At 38.7% G+C, this 17940-nt stretch overlaps 1 protein-coding gene across 3 annotated transcripts in view; it reads left to right on the top strand.

Annotated features, from left to right (window-relative positions):
- The window catches only part of PCDH19 (protocadherin 19), a 107607-nt gene that overhangs the window by 64924 nt on the left and 24743 nt on the right, over positions 1-17940 (top strand). The gene's annotated exons all lie outside the window — the stretch shown is intronic.

Raw genomic sequence — 17940 nt, 5'->3', positions numbered from 1 at the left:
GTAATAAGTGTATTTTCCTACAGGGTTTTGAGATGTCCTGACACCTGTCCAGACTCTTCTTCACCCTCCATGAGTGGATCCCCTATGATCATATAACGTTCAGGCATTTAAAAAGCCAACTACCTATACATATTGTATACATACTCATCGATCATAACTGCACTGCACACATAGGAAATTAGTAGATGCCTTCTCACTAGGAATAAATGCCTCTTTTTGCTTTAGTACATGAATTGGACTGATCAGTTGAGTTGCAGAGAACACAGCACTTATGACACCAAAGGGGTGAGTTTTATTTCCATATCAAGTTGGTTAACTTTACCCAGAAAGAGACTCTGTTCTCTGACCACAGATTGCATACTCTTTACTGAGGAGAGAGTACAAAACTTCCCATTTTGTCTATGGGGCTGTGATGCCAAATCCCACTAGCTACCATGCAAATGCATGCCATTGTTCATAGGAGAGACCAGGGTAAGAAGACATGGCTGACTTAATGTAACATTCTGTGCATGTCAAAAATGCCTCAAAGCACATGTCAGGAACAGCATCCTCATGTATGAAGAAGAGTCTATTTTTGGGAACTCAGCCACACATACTTTAGCAAGAGGAGCCAAGCATAAACCAGGGTATAAAAACATTAGCAGAGTTCAGCTAAGGCAGAATGTTCAGATGGACTTGGGCACAAATGTCATTTTCAGTGTTTTACTGATGCAAACATGTTGGGCCAACAGCCTGTCTTTTTCAATTAAGAACTATGAATTCAGCTTGGTGTTTAGGCTCAGTGAAGGTTCAGAATGCTTGGCTATGTCTTGAGAGAAGCTAGACGCAAGCTCAGCTGGAAGACCCACTGCTAAAAGACTTAAAGATGAGAAAACAAAATATGGTGATTATGTGCTGGTCTTCAGCTGTTTCATTTCACTGTAAACATCATTAAATGCTTTTGTTTTGGTCTTGTAAATGAATCCAAAGGAAAAAAAATGTAAGATCCACAAAATAAAATGTTTTCTATGGAGAAAAAGTTAGTCACTGTAGATTCTATTAAGTTGTTTAGTCCATTCCCTCCCCAGCAGATCCAAGTGTCAAAGTCTATAATATATATATCACTACCGATTGTGCACTGCTGCCTTCTCTCGTTGGTGAGTGGTGCCATCCGCAGAGATAGTATACTTTCTGGGTAATCTTACTAAGACTAAAGATGAAAAAATTAAACATTTATATAACTGAAACAGAGGCTATTTGATTCCCAGAGGATTAGCAGCGTGTCACAGGATACAGACTGATATGTATCATTTACTAGTCTTGTGTCTCAAAGAAATGCTTTTTCATTTGTATCAGAAAGGGTTTTAGTTAGATGCTCTCTAAAATGAAATGACTCCAGGAAAAGAGATAGTCATAATTGATTCTCACTTTGTGCCTGGCTAGAACAACATTTGTTTTAGTTTTTTGTCACATGTCTCTAGGAAAATAGTACCAGTGGACTGCAGCTAATTTTTCTGAGTGTTTCTTACAAAAGGGATGTATTGTGTATAGATACTGTAGATTTGTAATAATGAGACTTCTAAAGCAAATGTGTGGCATTATCCCAAGACTCTCCTATGTTTAAGATGGGGATTACACACACACACACACACACACACACACACACACACACACACATACACACACACACACAGTTTTTTTCTCTTCTATTTTGGCAACACTTTTACATTTTGTTTCTCAATATTCGATTCTTATCTATGTATCTTCATTTTTTCCATTATCCTAGCAGTGGCTAAACCTTGAACCAACCCTCGGGTTTGTTCTTTTCAATTTGGTTGAGTCATTAAAGTTTAGTTACAAAGGGAATTCAGGCCTTGTTTACATCTCTGGCTCTACCTTATGATATCCCAGTACTACTGAGCTTTCCATAATGGTACTTAATTGTATCCCCAATCAACTCTAGGCTAGCCACATAGGTGGTGTCACCAGTTTACTTGGGTTGAATATTGCTACCTCAAACAATAGCAATGATTCAAAAATTAACGTTTTCTAGCATTTTCTCAAACTTGGATTCATATAATAAATGTTTTTCATTTTATCCTAAGGCACAGTGGTTGAAAGACAATCACTGACTGATTGCATTTTGATTGCCCCAACCAAACACATCTGTGAGCTGGGTCAGGGTGGAGATATGATGGAATGGCAGGAATCTCTTCTTTCTGGATTATTATCAATCCTGGTATCACTCTCGACAAGCCTAAAACCAGGTCAGTGGGTTGATGAACTGGCTGAGCTGAATTTCCTGGTTGCCAGGTGACTGAATTACATTTATCATCTGCAGTGCCTTTGAATTAATATGTCTCAGCTTGTCCCCCATACTGTAGCTCTTGTCATGGCTTCCCAGAAAAGAAGGTGATGGAACATTCTTTATCCTGTACTTCTACTGGCATATGGCACTTTTTTGCAATGCTATCTCTCTATAGCTCTCAGAGTGCCTTGAGAACAAGTAAGTGTTATCACTCAGCAGATTTTACCACCTGATCTGGTCCCTGATGTGATTTGGTGCTGAGCTGGGAGTCGCACTCAAATCTTTTAACCATTGTTTTCCCTCCCTGAATTTGAGTTATTTGGTAAAATTACCACCTTCTGGCAGGGACAAAAATTTCTCCCTATGCAATTTCTGCAGACAATCTCTAAGAAGAATAGCCAAAAAGTAGGGTGGTCAGAGATGCCAGAGGCTCATGGGTTTGTTGCACAATTGGGGGTTTCACTGGGCTTGAATCTCTTCCTGTCAGGGTTATTTTTGGATTGAATAGTGCTGGGTTAAGAGGCTTTTGTCCCCTTGCTTCTTTGCATGCCCATTTGTGATGATTTGGATATTCCATTATGCATACTCAAATGTGTAGTCCTGATATGAAATTAGAGTTTATAGGTTCATGTCTTAGAACCGTACATACTAGTCCCAAGCCCAACTAATTTGTTTCAAATCACACTCAATCTCTTACCTTATGATTTTAATTATTGATTATAAATTCATCAGCTGAAAAGATGACTCTAATTGCTGTAATATGCACCTAATTTGGAGTTCACTACAACACTGAATTGGTTTCCCCTCCTATGCTAATTGATACCAAATGGAAGCAACATACAGAAATTTGTGATAACATCTAGCTGATTTTGACATCTAAAATCACCAAAATGCAATATAATGATTGCTTTATTTCTCGGAGTGTAGGTTCTTCTGCATGTTCCTAAACTTGTTTATTTGCTAGTTTCATCGCCTGAATATCATTTAACATGTTTGTTGTGTAAAACATGGATTTGAAGAACTTGATCTGTGTCTAATGTAACCACTGTTGCAAATTAGCCAGAAAATGTTCTGTAGACTGCATACTATGCATATTCTAGTTTCAACCACAGGTGTATTAAGACGTTTACACTTTCAACACTCTACCAACAATGTGTAATTTAATTTCCTCTAGGCTTTTAATGAAATTATGATTCAGTGACTAAACATCCTTTCCTTATCCTCTTACCTATCCCCCGACTCACCTCTCACCTCACTGAATTTCCAAACACTCATTTCAATTAATCTCTTAGCAAAATAGGGAGTTCTCAATGGAGAATATTTTGTGACATTGCAAAGCAGTGTGCTGCTGGGCTCCAGAAATGGTAGCATAAACCAGATGTTCATAGAGTAATTGAAAATTCCATTTTATCAGAATAGCATTTGCTGTCAAAAAGTTTTATCTTTACTTCAACAAAGAGGTTGATTAGCTCCCCCTGGACCCGAATTAGCATCTTTCAGGCTAGATATACTGTTTTGCAATTCATGTGGTTATTTCTCCCCTGGTTTTGCTCATATAGAATCTTTTAAAGGTGTCTTTAGCCTCTTGAAAATATACCAGGTAAAATTTTTAATTACTTGAACACAGTAATGTATATGTATACAGTGTTTCTATATATATGACTTGCAGGTTTTTTTCATCTTGCCTTAGGTATACAGCATTCTAACCAGACAGGAACAATCCATGCATAGATATATATTATTCATTCATTCAGCAATATTTTGGAGTGCCCACTATATGTCTGGCTCTGGGAATGTGTCAACTACTTCTGTTATTGACTGTGAAAGTTATCTTTTTAGCTATGCTTATCCGGGTTTTGCTGGGGTGACCAAGGTCAGCTCAATGATGAAATGAATAATTCTTTCTGATTTTAGAAATCATCATAAGAATAGAGCCTGGGACTAATAAAAACCTTATTAATATTGTGCCAATAAAGCAAAAGAAACAATAAAAGAAGACTGTTACACTCAAGATCTTATTTTTAGTAAGAGTATCACGAAAGGTTCTCGATGTTCTAATTTGAACAGTGTCACAATGTTAAACATTTTCTTTTTAAATCCATCTACTCTGAGATTGAACTTCCTGCTTACTTTTAGTTACTGTCATTGTAAGATGGTTGGTTTAATCTCTGACATGCCCAGTTACCTTGCTGGTTAAGAGGTACTCAGTGATACTCAATACCCAGTCTCCCTTTCATTCTGACGTCCAGGACGTTTATCCATTCTCAGTCTCAGCAATGGCTGGGTAGGTGGGAAGAGAAGTGACAGGTGGATGCTTTTGTTTATTTCAACTACATTGCTGCACCAGATAATTGAACTCCTTCCAAAGCATTATTTACATTTTATTGGCAAGGTAGCTGCTAGAATAAAATGTGTTGTCCTTAACTAATGGAAACATCCATGCTCTTAGCAGTTGTTTACTAGCATTATTTTGGCCTGGGCCTTTTGGTCAGAGAATTCTTTTAGGACAGCTCTGTTCATCTGCTTTGAAATAAAAGCACTATTCCTTTTCTTAATATAATAATGTTTTCCTGATCCACTTGGAACTTTTAGTTGTCTCACAGTCATTGTCTATTTTAAAATTTATTATTATTAATAATTACCTGTAGTATGGGATTCATTACTCATCACGAGAGTAAATGCCAAGGGCTTTCTTTACTGGTTGGCACTAAGAATTTCTATATTTCTGAGCACTCGGAAAGCATTGGAGGATGGAGGCTATATAAAGGGAGCACACTGAACAATTAGCAGTTTAATTCTCTAGGAGTTTATGATCCAATAGCACAAATGGTCCAGTATGGAATAGACTGCATAGGATCAGTGAAGAAATTAATTAAGATTATTTGAGCTGGAAAGCAAAGTGCATTTCAAAAGACTGTTTGGTGTAATGGGATCCCTTTGGAGGAAGAGTGGAAGCCAGGCCCCGACATAGTATGCAAGATAAAATTATGCTCTATGTGATTTGCTAGGTGAATTTTTTCCCAATTGCTTCATGATGAAGCAAGTTCTATAGGCCATGATAAGTAGGGACATTGCCAATAGGACAACAGATGAGAAACAAATCAAGTTGTTGTATAGGGCTAGATCATATGGTTGATTCACATACTCAAAAAGTCCATTGAAATGTCAAGATAATTATTTTCTTTGGGTCTCTCAATCTATTTAACATTATTTCTGTCCTATCATAAAATGGTTAAGGACCATAAAAAAACTCCATCAGGATGGGAAAACATAAATCTGAACTTTCTGTTCAAATATTCATGAAGTATTTTTTCTGTCATCTTCCCTTTAACCCTTTTATTATGAAATAAATATGAAGAATTGAGTCATAATTTAAAAAGCAATTTCAAGAATACCAAAATCATGTATTATTCCTTTATTGCACTGTAGGCAAAATACTTGTGAGATGGCTTTCCTTTCTTACTGTAGATGCTTTTTGTCATCCAGGATCAGGCCTTTGTCCCAGGTATTTTGGTCTCTGTCTTCACCAGATGGCTCATTGCCTGTTTGTTCATTTTGGGCCAAGGAAAGCTAATTTGACACATCCACTTTTGAAATGTGGCTTGACACGAAAGTCTTTTCAATTTCTATTCCTACCCCAAGGCCTACCCCCAATAAAACTTCAACCATGGAAAAATCACCAGGCACCAAATTGGAAAAGGTTTGAACTGGCCTTTAGAGCCATCAGAAAAGTTACTTTTTAGAGACTTACACACAGCTTAAAGTGGGTAGACAAAACAGATGCTTTTGCAATTGGGCAGAATGGAACCCCCTCCCTGCCAACTAGTTATTCTGCCATGCAGAGAGAATACAAAGCAGTTCCCCACGGCTTCTCATAAAGATTATCAGTGAGATACCAGTCTCTAGAGTTGTTTTGGAGCAAATCCTTTGGGACTAGACATTTGTGTGCAAGTGACAAAGTCAGAAGGGTGTTGTGGGATTTTAGGTTTTATGATGAACACTGGACTTCACCCCAAAACGTGCACCCCAAAGATCTACTCTTGTAGTTAGAGGAATAGGTGAGATGGTAGGTAGCAGAGGTGATTTGAAAGGCACTGAATTCAGAAGGGGCCAAAGGAGTTTGTCATAAAATGAACTCTGGATGAATTCATTCAAAGTTTTGTCTCATTGAGGTGGCCTCATGAGAGACACTTTGTCTTTTGTGGGTTCCTTGTTATCAGAAATAATAATTCTACTCCATTATTCTTCACAACGGTGTAGACAACAAACTTGTAAACTGTTAAATCTGAAATAATAGACGACACCATCTTATTGTTAGTTCTTTTAAATCTTTAATATCCATTTTCATGGCAAATGAGACTCTTTATGTTCCTTTCTTAGTTGAACGGGGAGATTTTCAGTTTGGAAGAAGTTAAAACCTTAAAAACACATTCATCTCCCCCTACCCCAGTTAGCTAAGCCTTAGATTCTTTCTAATTTGTGGTTTAGTAACTAGACTCTAAGTCATGCAGGAGTGCAACTGTAATCTACTTTAAAATAAAAGCATAACCTATTATACTGCTTCCCTTTGAACAGATATCTGTAAACAAACACTACTATAATCACCTGGAGAAACTTGGTAATCTTAGTTGATTACAGCAAGGCAGCTTCCCAGCCATGAGTTTGCAAATTCAAATCCAGTGTCAGAGATACATTTTTCCAATGTGTGGCCGCTTTCGCCACTTCTAAGCTCATATAGTCTCTCCTTTCTGTCCTTAGGTTGCATAATAATAGATGTTTGACCACTTGCTTTCTTCCCTCCTCTTTCACCCTGTGGAGTTTCCAACCTGTGTGAACAATAGAATCTTTCCTTTTTAATACGTGTAAAAGGGGGAAAAGAGGAATGGTAGAGGTTCCAAGATACTCAGACTGGTCAAACTGTTCTAAGACATCACCACCTGCTGTTTTTAATCATTAATGAGGCTGTCAGTTGCTCTAATCTGGGAGGTGAACAAAAAGAATGGTTTTGATTTTAATTTAATTTAAAAATCAGCTTATTGGGAAAAAAATGCCTCCAGCTTGTAAGAGTCAGGTTGCCCACTGTTGATAAACTAAAGTAAGTCAGATGCAGAAGCTGAACCATGATTCATATGCAAATGTGAACTATTTTAAATTTGGGGAGCTATTATTATTATCATCACTAGCTAGAAAATTCAGTCCGTTTAATTCAAGGGCCCATTTTATTGCAGAGACATGCTTCGTATAAATATCTGTTCCAGTTTTTTTTCTGGAAGAAAAACTGATGCACCAAGAATTTGAAAACTTTATTCACATCAGAACACAAATCAATGGCAAAGTCCAGAGTGAAACCCAAAGTGCAAATTCTTTTGCTTGACTCACTGCCCATCAAACTGTACATTTTAGAAGTTGAGTGATTATCTGTGAGTACTCTATTAAGTTTGGGTTTTCTTAAACTGGATGATTTTGCTTAGCAGCAAAATGAGAATTCAGAAATATGGTGTCGATGCACAAATTGGATATTAAAGACCTGGAGCCAGACCTTTGTTTGTGCCAACTGTCAACTTAGAAGGTTTCATTATGCCTCTCAGAGCTTCACCAAACACTTTCAGATTTATAATTGATGTCAACTGAAGTTGAAGGCAAAGAAAATCTGCCTTATTTGACTGCAGAAAATGTTACCTTACTGTTGGGCCCTAGTTAGCTGTAGGGTAGGTGTATGGAATCACACTAGCTTTCTGCTAACACAGCAAGTGAGCACTTCCTGAATTCAGCTGATAATCAATCTAGGCAGCTAATGAGTTTGCAAACAGACTGAGCTGCTGGAGCTGGCACCAGGAAACCACCATTCCAAACTAACCATCTCTTATTAACCTTTTGGTGTTTCCTTTGTGATGCTAATTAGAGACTCATAAAGCTATCTGCTTTGTATCTTTGGTTTAAAATCCAGTTTTCAAAGAAACACAGTCTACTTTAAGGCTTCCATTAGTATGGTGCCCCTCATGGAGGAAAATGACTGACTTGCCATTTAAGTAAGGTTTGCTTAATTAATCTCTAATGTTCTAGCAATTAAAATGCCAGAAAAAGTTGCTTCTGTAGTTGGTATAATTTATAATGCTCTCCAGATTCCGGTGGTATTGAAGTGGGTGGCAGATGTTTCTACCAACATTATAGGTTGATGGTCTGAAGGTACCCATTCCCAGGCTGTAACCCTGTCTGCCAGACTCCCTGTCTGCCTTCTGCGTTGAGCTAAATTCCTCTTGATTGCCTAAGGGCGTTAGAGGTGTGTTTTGCTTATTTTCTGCAGGATGATGAGCCAAGGAATGAGAATTGTACTGTAGGGAGTGGGGAAGTCTTCTATATTTAAAGAGCTGTTTAAGTAAAAATGATAGGTTATCAACTGGGCCTACCCAACATTCAAACGATTACATTTGCATGATGAAGATGAAGGAGCAGCATTCCTTTCTGCTATTGTCCCCCATCCCACTGCCTCGTTGATAGTTTCCACACCCAGAAATAAGTGTCACTGAGGAAAGAGCATTGTGAGATAAGCGTTCAAAACCTGTTGGACTCATGTCTTCATCCTGTGCTTTTGTTTATCCATCTACAGCACCTTTAACTGCCTCATTTCTCTCTCATTGTCGTAAAGAAAAATTATCTAAAATGAACAACTTACATGATCCTAGGGGACAGAACCTTTAGATGAGGAATTGGCTGTCTATTAAATAAGTGAGATTTGCAAAGTTAGACATTGTTTTATTTAATTTAGAAAAGTGGTACTTTTTCCAGAAGCCTAATGTTAATTATGTAGGATCCTTTAGAGATTAAAATACCTATACCAGAAATGCAGACACAGAACCTAATATTCTACCTGCAGCATTACTTAGAGGCCCCTTTGGTATCTTAATTTTCCACTTAACATAGAATGTTTGAAGTCCTGAAAAGTCCCCAAAATCATCGTGAAAGGGAGTTCATTTATCTATTACAGCAACCCTGAGAGGGAGACAAGTGTAGAATTTTAAAAAGTTAACAGAGGAGTGACAGCCATTTAAAATGAGACTCAAAATCAGAATCTTAGCTGATTAAGAAAGGTAGACAAGGTTAGAATGAAGAGTTGAGAGAAATGAAATAAGATACAAATATCTGTGGTTGAAAGTAAGGTTGGCAGGGACAGGAGAGGCATAGTCCAGACAGACTATCTAGCTAATCCTCATAGGTAAACCGGAGAATGCTAATTGTCGTTAGAGTTTTCCAGACACACAGTGTCCCATCAATTCGGTCTCCAACTAGTATAAGCAAGTCCAACTTCTGCCCTGTTCCATTCTCTTCAAGATTGACACCACTGGTCTGCCTGTAAATCTGAAGGCAAGCATAGCATCATAGTGACTACAGATTTTGGAATAAGACAGATCTAAGTTCCATGCTTATCTTTGCTTCTTAATAGCTATTAACCTTACTCAAATTACTTATTTTTTGGAACCCTCAATATTCTCATTTAAGAAATAGGAGTAAACATAGAAATTACTTATCAGGATGGTTGTGAGATGATCCAGGTAAAGCACTTAGTGTTACTTCCTGGCACATAGTAAGTGCTCAAAAATAAAAAGTGCTATTATTACTACAGAGATTCAGTCAGTGAAATATCTACTTTCCATGATTTCAGGGACACCACTGTCCAGAGCCTCTCATCTGCTTGCTGCTATCTATGATACCTTTAACAGAGGGTCAGGCATTTCATTTTACAATTATAGCTCAAATTTCAAGCAGCCCATGGGAAGAGGGAATGCATTTATTCAAATTCACACTAAGTTGTAAATGACTGCTATTAGATTGTTTCTAAGTTTGGAATTTGGTGTGTGTGTGTGTGTGTGTGTGTGTGTGGTTTCTAGAATATTGAAGACTGAGTCTCAGCAGGTGGAGGGAAGCACAGAAAAGGAGTGCCAAAGATGACAACCTCATGAGTTCACCCACAGCTATCAATGTCCAAATGAATGCTGGATAATTATTTGATTTACTCGCTGTGAAATATCTGAATGCTGAAAAGCTGCCTTCGCTATCACATCATGTTTCTGAATTAGCCCAGACTTTGGTTTGAGAAATTAAAGGATGTCCACTAAAGGTTCTTATCGATGCTGAAAACTTGGCCTCGGTGCACAGGTGCCAAATAGAATCTTCGAGACAGAGTTTTGGGTGAAGTAGAAAAGAATATCTTTGTTGCTTTGCCAGGCAAAGGGGGACACAGCAGACTCGTGCCTCAAAACTGTGTGTCCCAACCCGGGAGGATTTGGTGAGGAGTTTTATAGCAATGGTTCAACAGTGGGGCTGCTGATGAGGATCAGGGTGCGTGCAGGGCCTGCACTCCTTTAATCTTGTTTCAGGTGGTCTCCTGATGAGTTTCTCTAGATATACAAACTGTGATCTTCTCTGGAATGAAGAATGCTAAAATCTTCCATTTGTTGGGGGTTTTAGTTCTTTACAGAGCTCAAAGATATTGTTATGTGTATCCTTGAGGCGGAACCAGGACCCTGCTGTAAGGCTGCACTATTGTTTCTTGGCTGCTCCTCCTTTGTCTCTGCATCCCCTCTCTTCCCTGATTAGCAACTGTTCGAATCTGCCCTTTGAAACTCAGGGAAGGTCATGGAGGCTGGATTCTATTCCCTACAAACAAGAAATGGGGGACATGGAAAGGCTTCTGTGCCCTGGAGCCCCACAGTGTCCTGCTTGGTTTCATTGTGGAATTTGAAAGAGAGGTCCATGTTAATCTATGTTACAAAATGCACATATTCTTGAACACCTGTGGTGAGGCAAGCAAAGTTCTAGTTCTTTTCTGTTGGCATTGACTCTGCTTTGCTTTCCCTCTGCAAAAATGTGCATGTTCCAACCCCCAGGGGCTTTATCCTTCCCTGCTCTCCTTCTCTTGCCTCACTGCTCTTAAATGGCTAATGGGCCATCATTTTGATTCTTTTTTGTTTGTTTGTTTCTACCTCATGCCCAGACTTTCATTAAAAAATAAATGAGGAGATACATTTTTCATTTCTAGTTCTCCTCTAGAAGTCACCCTGCAAAGGATCATTTCTATTCTTTTTTTCTGCCAATGGACTGAAAAATGCCCAGCTCCTACTTGAAAGGTCATATCTCCTTGTCATATGAATGAGCTCACAGCAGGTCCATGGGGACAATGTCATCTGAGCAATGATGGGAATTTATGTGCCTTTGGATTTCTGCCTCTTTTTTGTAATGAAAAAAATGAATTTGTTAATGATAGAAAAAAAACTCAGCCAAAGCCCCTTATAAAATCTTCTCTATATAAATTCCAGGAGAGAGCCACTCAAATACACAGTTGATAAATGAATTTTCTTTTTCTTTTTCTTTTTCCTCATGCTTTGCTTAGAGCTGTTTGTCTTATATTAAGGTAAGTCAGGTAGCTCATCTTCACTGGTTATAGTGTGTTGAATTTAGCTGGCAGGCTGTGGTTTTGTGACATAAAATGCTTTGGCTTGTAAGGGACCTTATTCTTGTGTTTGCCAATAAATGGAGATGGAGAGAGCAAGAAAGACAGAAAGAATGAGAGAGGGAGAGAGTGAGAACACATACAGAGACTAGTGTGGAATTAGGGATATGCAAAAAGACTTATAACACAGGAACACGCACTGTGTTTAAAAAAGGCAGATTCTGAAAAAGAAAACCAAACTTCCCTAGCTTGAACATAACATTCTATGATCAGTGTAACTGGAAGGGCATAATTTTTGCCTTTATAAAAATCCAAATCCACATGCTATTGCAAAATGCTAAAAACATCATTATAGCCCTAAAATGATTTAATACCATGTTGCCCAGGGGAAAGAGAATTATAATTTTCACTCTATTATTTATTCATCACAGAGCCCTGGGTAAGTCACTAACCTCTCAAAATCTTAATTCATATATTTATAGAGAGGCTGATGAGCAATGTTGCAATAATGTTGCTAGGATCAATAACCAAAGTGCTATTTATATGTGTATTATACTTTTTCTTGGTACAGTATAATTGTGATCAGCTATTTTTTTTTCTCTGCCCATCTCCTGCTTGACCTTTTGACCTGAGCACTTTACTATCAGCACAATCTAGTTTAGCAGATAAACACTGACCTGAGAGTCAGGGGATTTTGCTTCTCATTATATTCCACAAATTCATAGCTGTGCAACTGTATGCAAGTTACTTGTCCTGTCCGGTCTTTGGGTTTCTCATCTGTAGAACAGAGGCTATTGGTAGTACCTACCTTATAGGGTGATTGTAAGGATTAAATGAGATAATGCATGTAAAAATCTTAGATAAGTACCTTTCTTATAGTAGACACACAAAGAATCATGGTGGTAAGATGAAGCTAATGAAATCATTCTCCTTCTTGGCTTACTTCCCCTCTTCACTTATCCATATCTCTTTCTTACTTTAAAATCCTCTTGGGCAAAATTTAAGTCCTATAAGAAGCCATTCTTGACTGATCTCTCCTTTACTTGGTACCTCTTCAACAACTATATACACAGTTTATATCACATTAATTTGCATTTTACTTATTTTTTTAAAATGTAAAATGAGGTTGTTGGAAATTGTTAGGACCTTTCAACTTCCAAGCTCTTTTTATTCTGCATTTTGGGTTCTGGGCACAATCTTTTTAGATTCCTGAGCACATAGCCATTTGCCAATGGATCTGTAATGAGTGCCATACTCAAGTTAACAGACGGTATCGTGTGTTTGCTTTGAGGGGTAATTGCTCTTTCATCTTAATTTTCTCCCTTTGGTGTTCCTTTCTTGGAAACTGCTCAATGGCAATGTCATGAAGCATGGAGTGAAAATCAAACTGAAGTAACAGGTCACTTGTCTATTTTAGGAAAAATTACAGTTAAAAAGTAAGGAACAGTGAAGTTCTACCAAGGGAGGGGCTTTTCACCCTAGTATTAGAGGCCAAATAAGTCTAAGGACACAATGAACTTAGAATGTCTGTTCATTCCTCTTTTCCTAAGCAAGTTGGCTATACCTAGTTGATAACTGTCTTCATTTTCCTTAAACAATGTTTAAGACTCCTCCTCCTTGGCTACCATGTCACACCTCTCACAGTCAATCTGTTGTTCTTAAAAGCTAATACTCTAAGCCAAATCTGGTGTCCTTTCTTCTATGGGGTCAGTTGTAAACTGCTCACTTCACTGTAGCCTTTACCTCCCCCTCCTCCTCTTCCCTCCCCCACCTTTTTCCTTTGATGTTTCTTATTTAGTTCTTTCTCCAACCCTACCCCTTTTAAACTCAGCCTAATTCCATCCTCTTTTCTTCTAGGGACAGCTTCTCTTTCACCACTATATTTTTATGAAAAACAGATATTTTCAATGACATCGAGTAAGAATTTTTTTGGTTGTAGTGGTTCAGTGTTCCTTTATGGGAGATTTTTATGGCTTCTTTTCATTTAGTAGAGTTGCCTTCTTTATTACTTTTCCCCTCCTCCCACACAGCTCATAGCATACTCCTATGACTAGAGAAGACCCTTAGTGAACAAATGTTGATTAGTTCATTGCTCTGAACACTACCAAACAACAGATGCCAGCCACCAATGTTTGATTCCCAGGGCAGTTCTCATCCACCCCTTTCTACAGATGGTGGAGGTGAAATGATTTCCTCTAAGACAGTGCAAGGATCAGGAGAGAGTTTGTGTTTCCTGGACTTGTTATGTGACTCCAGGGCATTGTTCTGTTTTTCCATTTGAAATCTCAAAGGCTATTGGGCTGGCAGGAAATTTTCATTCCTGTTATTAAAGGGCTACCTCCTCCAGTTTAGAAGATATGTTGCTTAGGGAAATTGCAGCAGAATATGGCAGTGAAGCCAGAAAGATCAGGGAGTCAGAAGCATTACTATGAGATGGGAGGAAAGAAATGTGCCTAACTAGCCCAGGGGGCATGTTTGATAGTACCTGGGTGTGTCTACAGTATATCTATATAGATATTGGCCTTTCACTTTGTTTCTTACTTTTTACTCTTTGAGTTGGTCTGCTGTGTAATCTGTTTCACTGGCAATTCCATTGACCACAACACTTCAATTGAATCACAGCTTGAGTCTTCTTGAAGTTTCCTTCCCTCTAACCTTGATGATTTCTTGCTCATGTTGGAGCTTGAAAAAATGCCTGATGAAATTCAAATCTTTAGTTTCTGTTCCCTTCATCATTTCCTCTGATCTGGGCTATTTTGGGTCAAATGTTTTCATTAAGATAAATGTCCTAAGTTTTATCATATGGTTTCATTCTTTTTCACTTATTGGACTGCAAACTTGCTGAGATCCAATCATTCTAGATTGGCTTGTTCTTTGTGGTACTGTATGGGCATTTTGGTGATAGTCATTTCTCAAAGATGACCTAAAAAATATTTTCCACATTGTTAAAACACCCTGTGATCATTCTTCACTAGAGTCTGTCATACAGAGTGAAGTAAGTCAGAAAGAGAAAAACAAATACCATATGCTAACACATATATATGGAATCTAAAAAAAACAAAAAGGTTCTAATGAACCTAGGGGCAGGACAGGAATAAAGATGCAGACATAGAGAATGGACTTGAGGACTTCCCAGTATTTGTTAAGGTGTTTTCTATTTTTTTTTCTTTTTATTGTGTTTTTTGTTGTTTGGGGAAAAGCCCTGATTCAGGCATCTGAATTCAAGTCCTGGATCTGTTACTAACTCCATTTATGATCTTAAGCGACTTACTTCCTCATTTTGGGCCCCAGTTTCCTAATCTGTAAATGAAGAGTTTGGACTGGAATGATTTGTAGGGCTCATTATTGCTGATACTTTATGACTCTTTAATTTTCATTTAGTATGAAACGATTATTGGGGAAGTAGAAGGCATGTTGGCTGAATTTTCCTTTTTATTTCTAAAGACCAAGCCAGGATGGGAAATATGACTCAGTCATGGGACTTTGGGTTGTAAAAATCCTTCCATCATGGCAAGTGAAATTAGGGTGAAACATTGGTGAAGATAGCTTGTATTAAACATTCTGAGTTTCTTCCTTGTCTTTGACTTTTGCTTGCATGTGTTTAGCTTAACTCTGCTTTCAAGTGCATGCATTTTTGTGAAAATGGTCCTCCTTTCCTTTTTACACCCGATTCATGTTCTCATCTTCCTTCTCCCTTACTGAATCATCGATTTCTGAATAGTTTGCAATTTTCAACTTAATTAGGTCTTTCCCCTAACTGAAGAACACAGCTGTTCCCTCTCTGATGCTTTGGCAGCTGCCTCTGCCTTTCCCAAAATGTAATGATTAGCTCTTTCAATTTCTTAGCTGTTCATTAGTTCAGGACTACTAGCCCATCTCCTGGTGATGGAACTCCCAAATCTGATGACCAGAGTTGTTCCCTTTGGTGCCTTTCAATCTTTGGGGGTCTTAATTCACATGAAATGGGGAATTTAGCAATCTTTCAGAGCTCCATTTGCCTCATTATCTCCAGTGATTCTGTTGTTCAGCCTTTTGAGACACTGATTCATCTATGAGGAGAACCTAGGCCAATGTCTCTAATATGGTTTTGATGGAGAAACAGAGGGTAAGAAAGATCCTAAATATACTTTTCCCCTGAATTAAATGGCTCTCATTTGTCCATTTCTCAGATTCTTCACTTCAATTCCTAAGAAACCTTCTTGCCCATTGTTCTTTTTGTTTTACTTTTATGTACACCTGTATTTTAGAAAGAAATTGCTGTTTTTCCCTAGGTGCTTTGATGTTATCTGCCCCTCTGGCCTTTAATTTTATGATGACTCACTTCCACTGTTAACTGTTGGGAATTGCACTTATCATAGCTTGCCCTTACATCTAAGATATCAAGTCAGCTTCTCCACTCCACTCCATCTTCCCTCTCATATTATGTTCCCTGTTAATCAACTGAAAGCGTTTTGTATTGTTGGTTTAGTACTGTCGTTCCAAATGTGTGTGGTGCAGCCTGTTTTTGCTTTCCCGCCCCAAGTGCCTCATTCAATTTAATTCCTCATACTTAGCATATTAGGCATCTTGTCAATATTTCCTTTCTGAGGTCTATTTTTTAAATTTGAATGCATTCTGCGTGTGTGGTTTTTTTTTTTCCCCTTAAGTGATGAGCTCTACTGCAGCAGAGAGTCAGAATTAGCTCTGTGCCTAGGAGGAAAAAAAGCACAGAGGAAAAGAGCATTGCTCACATTCTCAGAAGGAGTATGCGAGGGCGAGCCCTTGGCAAAATTGTGTCTATCGTGCCACTATATCTGTCTTCTCCTTCCCCTCCATTTGGGAACACTGGCATCTAATACTCCCCTTGGGTTTTCTTAGTTTCTGTCACCACTCAGGGCCCTGCATTCTCAGGCTTTGTTTCCTACTTCCCACATATAAACTTATCTGTTTCATGTTCCATTTCCCCAAGGTCCTAATTATTCCAAGGGATCTGCTAAACTCATTGGTCTCTCTTTCCAAATAGCATTTGATATCTTAATGTGATGATAATACAAGGGAATAATTAATGGTGGCATTTGGGCCACCAAGACAGCCTGATGAGGGTGATCTCTTTAACATGGGATCTTTCCCAGCATCCCTTCCTTTATATCCCACCAGTAGTTGGCTACATGTTCTAAGGATAAGGCCAGCTTGGACTCCATCTATCCCAAAGAATTAGAGCTTCTTGACCTAAACATGTATGGAGTTCTTCCTTTGTGCCAGGTACTCTTTAGCTTGGTTTACATGCATTTTTACTTTTAACCATCCCAACAACCCCAGGAGGTCAGTGGGGTTATTCCTATTTTACAGATAGAAGAAAAAAAACTAAGGCACAGAGAATAATTTTAAGTAATTTCCCGATAGGGCTATTAAGTGGTAGAGCTAGGACTTGAACCAGGCAGTCTTGCTCCAGAGCCTACAGTCTACACTCTATGCTACACTGCCTCTGGGAGAGAGGGATGGTGCCTTTTTCAAATGCACACTTCACTGAGAGAAGCTGGCTTCAGGTGTGCTGCAGGGTGATAAGCTTCCCTTTGGCAAGGAGCAGATTAAGTCTTGAGTTGCTCCAGTAGATCTGACTTACATACACCTCATTCTACCTGGAGAGAAGCTTGCCTTTGGACACAGTGCTGCATCAGCATGGTTTGCCTTTGCTTTTCTGTAACCCCAAAATTAGCAATGCTAAAAATTTTCTTCACCAGTCCCTATGACTTTAGGTCCTCAGCAGGAATGGTTGTCAAATGCCTAGGATCAAACTTACACTCTATCTGTTCTCTACTTTTGGAGCTGATGGAGCTGTGTGGAGGGTTTTCCTTGGTGTTGGCCAGCAGAACATGACAAACTCAGGGTGGGGGCTCTGTGAAGGGGAGAGCAGACTCACCCATACTCTCAAGGGCCGGAATGGCTAGAAACTGTGCCTCACTAAGGTAGGGCCAGTCTCTCCACTAGAAGTAGTTTTTCAGTGTAGTCACACAGTGAATTGTTTTCTGATGTGAATGGTTGTGTTTCCTGTTATTACTGCTTTTCCTACTGGACTGAACTTGTATTGGCTGCTGCTTACTTACTAGCAGACATAAAGCCTCACACCTGTGGGATGCTGCAGGAAGGGGAGTTTTCTTTCCTGGTAGCCGTTACCCCAGTGCTGGGAATTTAATACATGCATTTATTCTTCTTTGGATAAACAGGA

The sequence above is a fragment of the Phocoena phocoena genome, chromosome X (assembly GCF_963924675.1).
Source record: "Phocoena phocoena chromosome X, mPhoPho1.1, whole genome shotgun sequence".
In the NCBI taxonomy this organism is placed as follows: domain Eukaryota; kingdom Metazoa; phylum Chordata; class Mammalia; order Artiodactyla; family Phocoenidae; genus Phocoena; species Phocoena phocoena.
The sequence above is the reverse complement of the archived record's forward strand: the minus strand, read 5'-3'. Positions and strand labels throughout refer to the sequence as shown.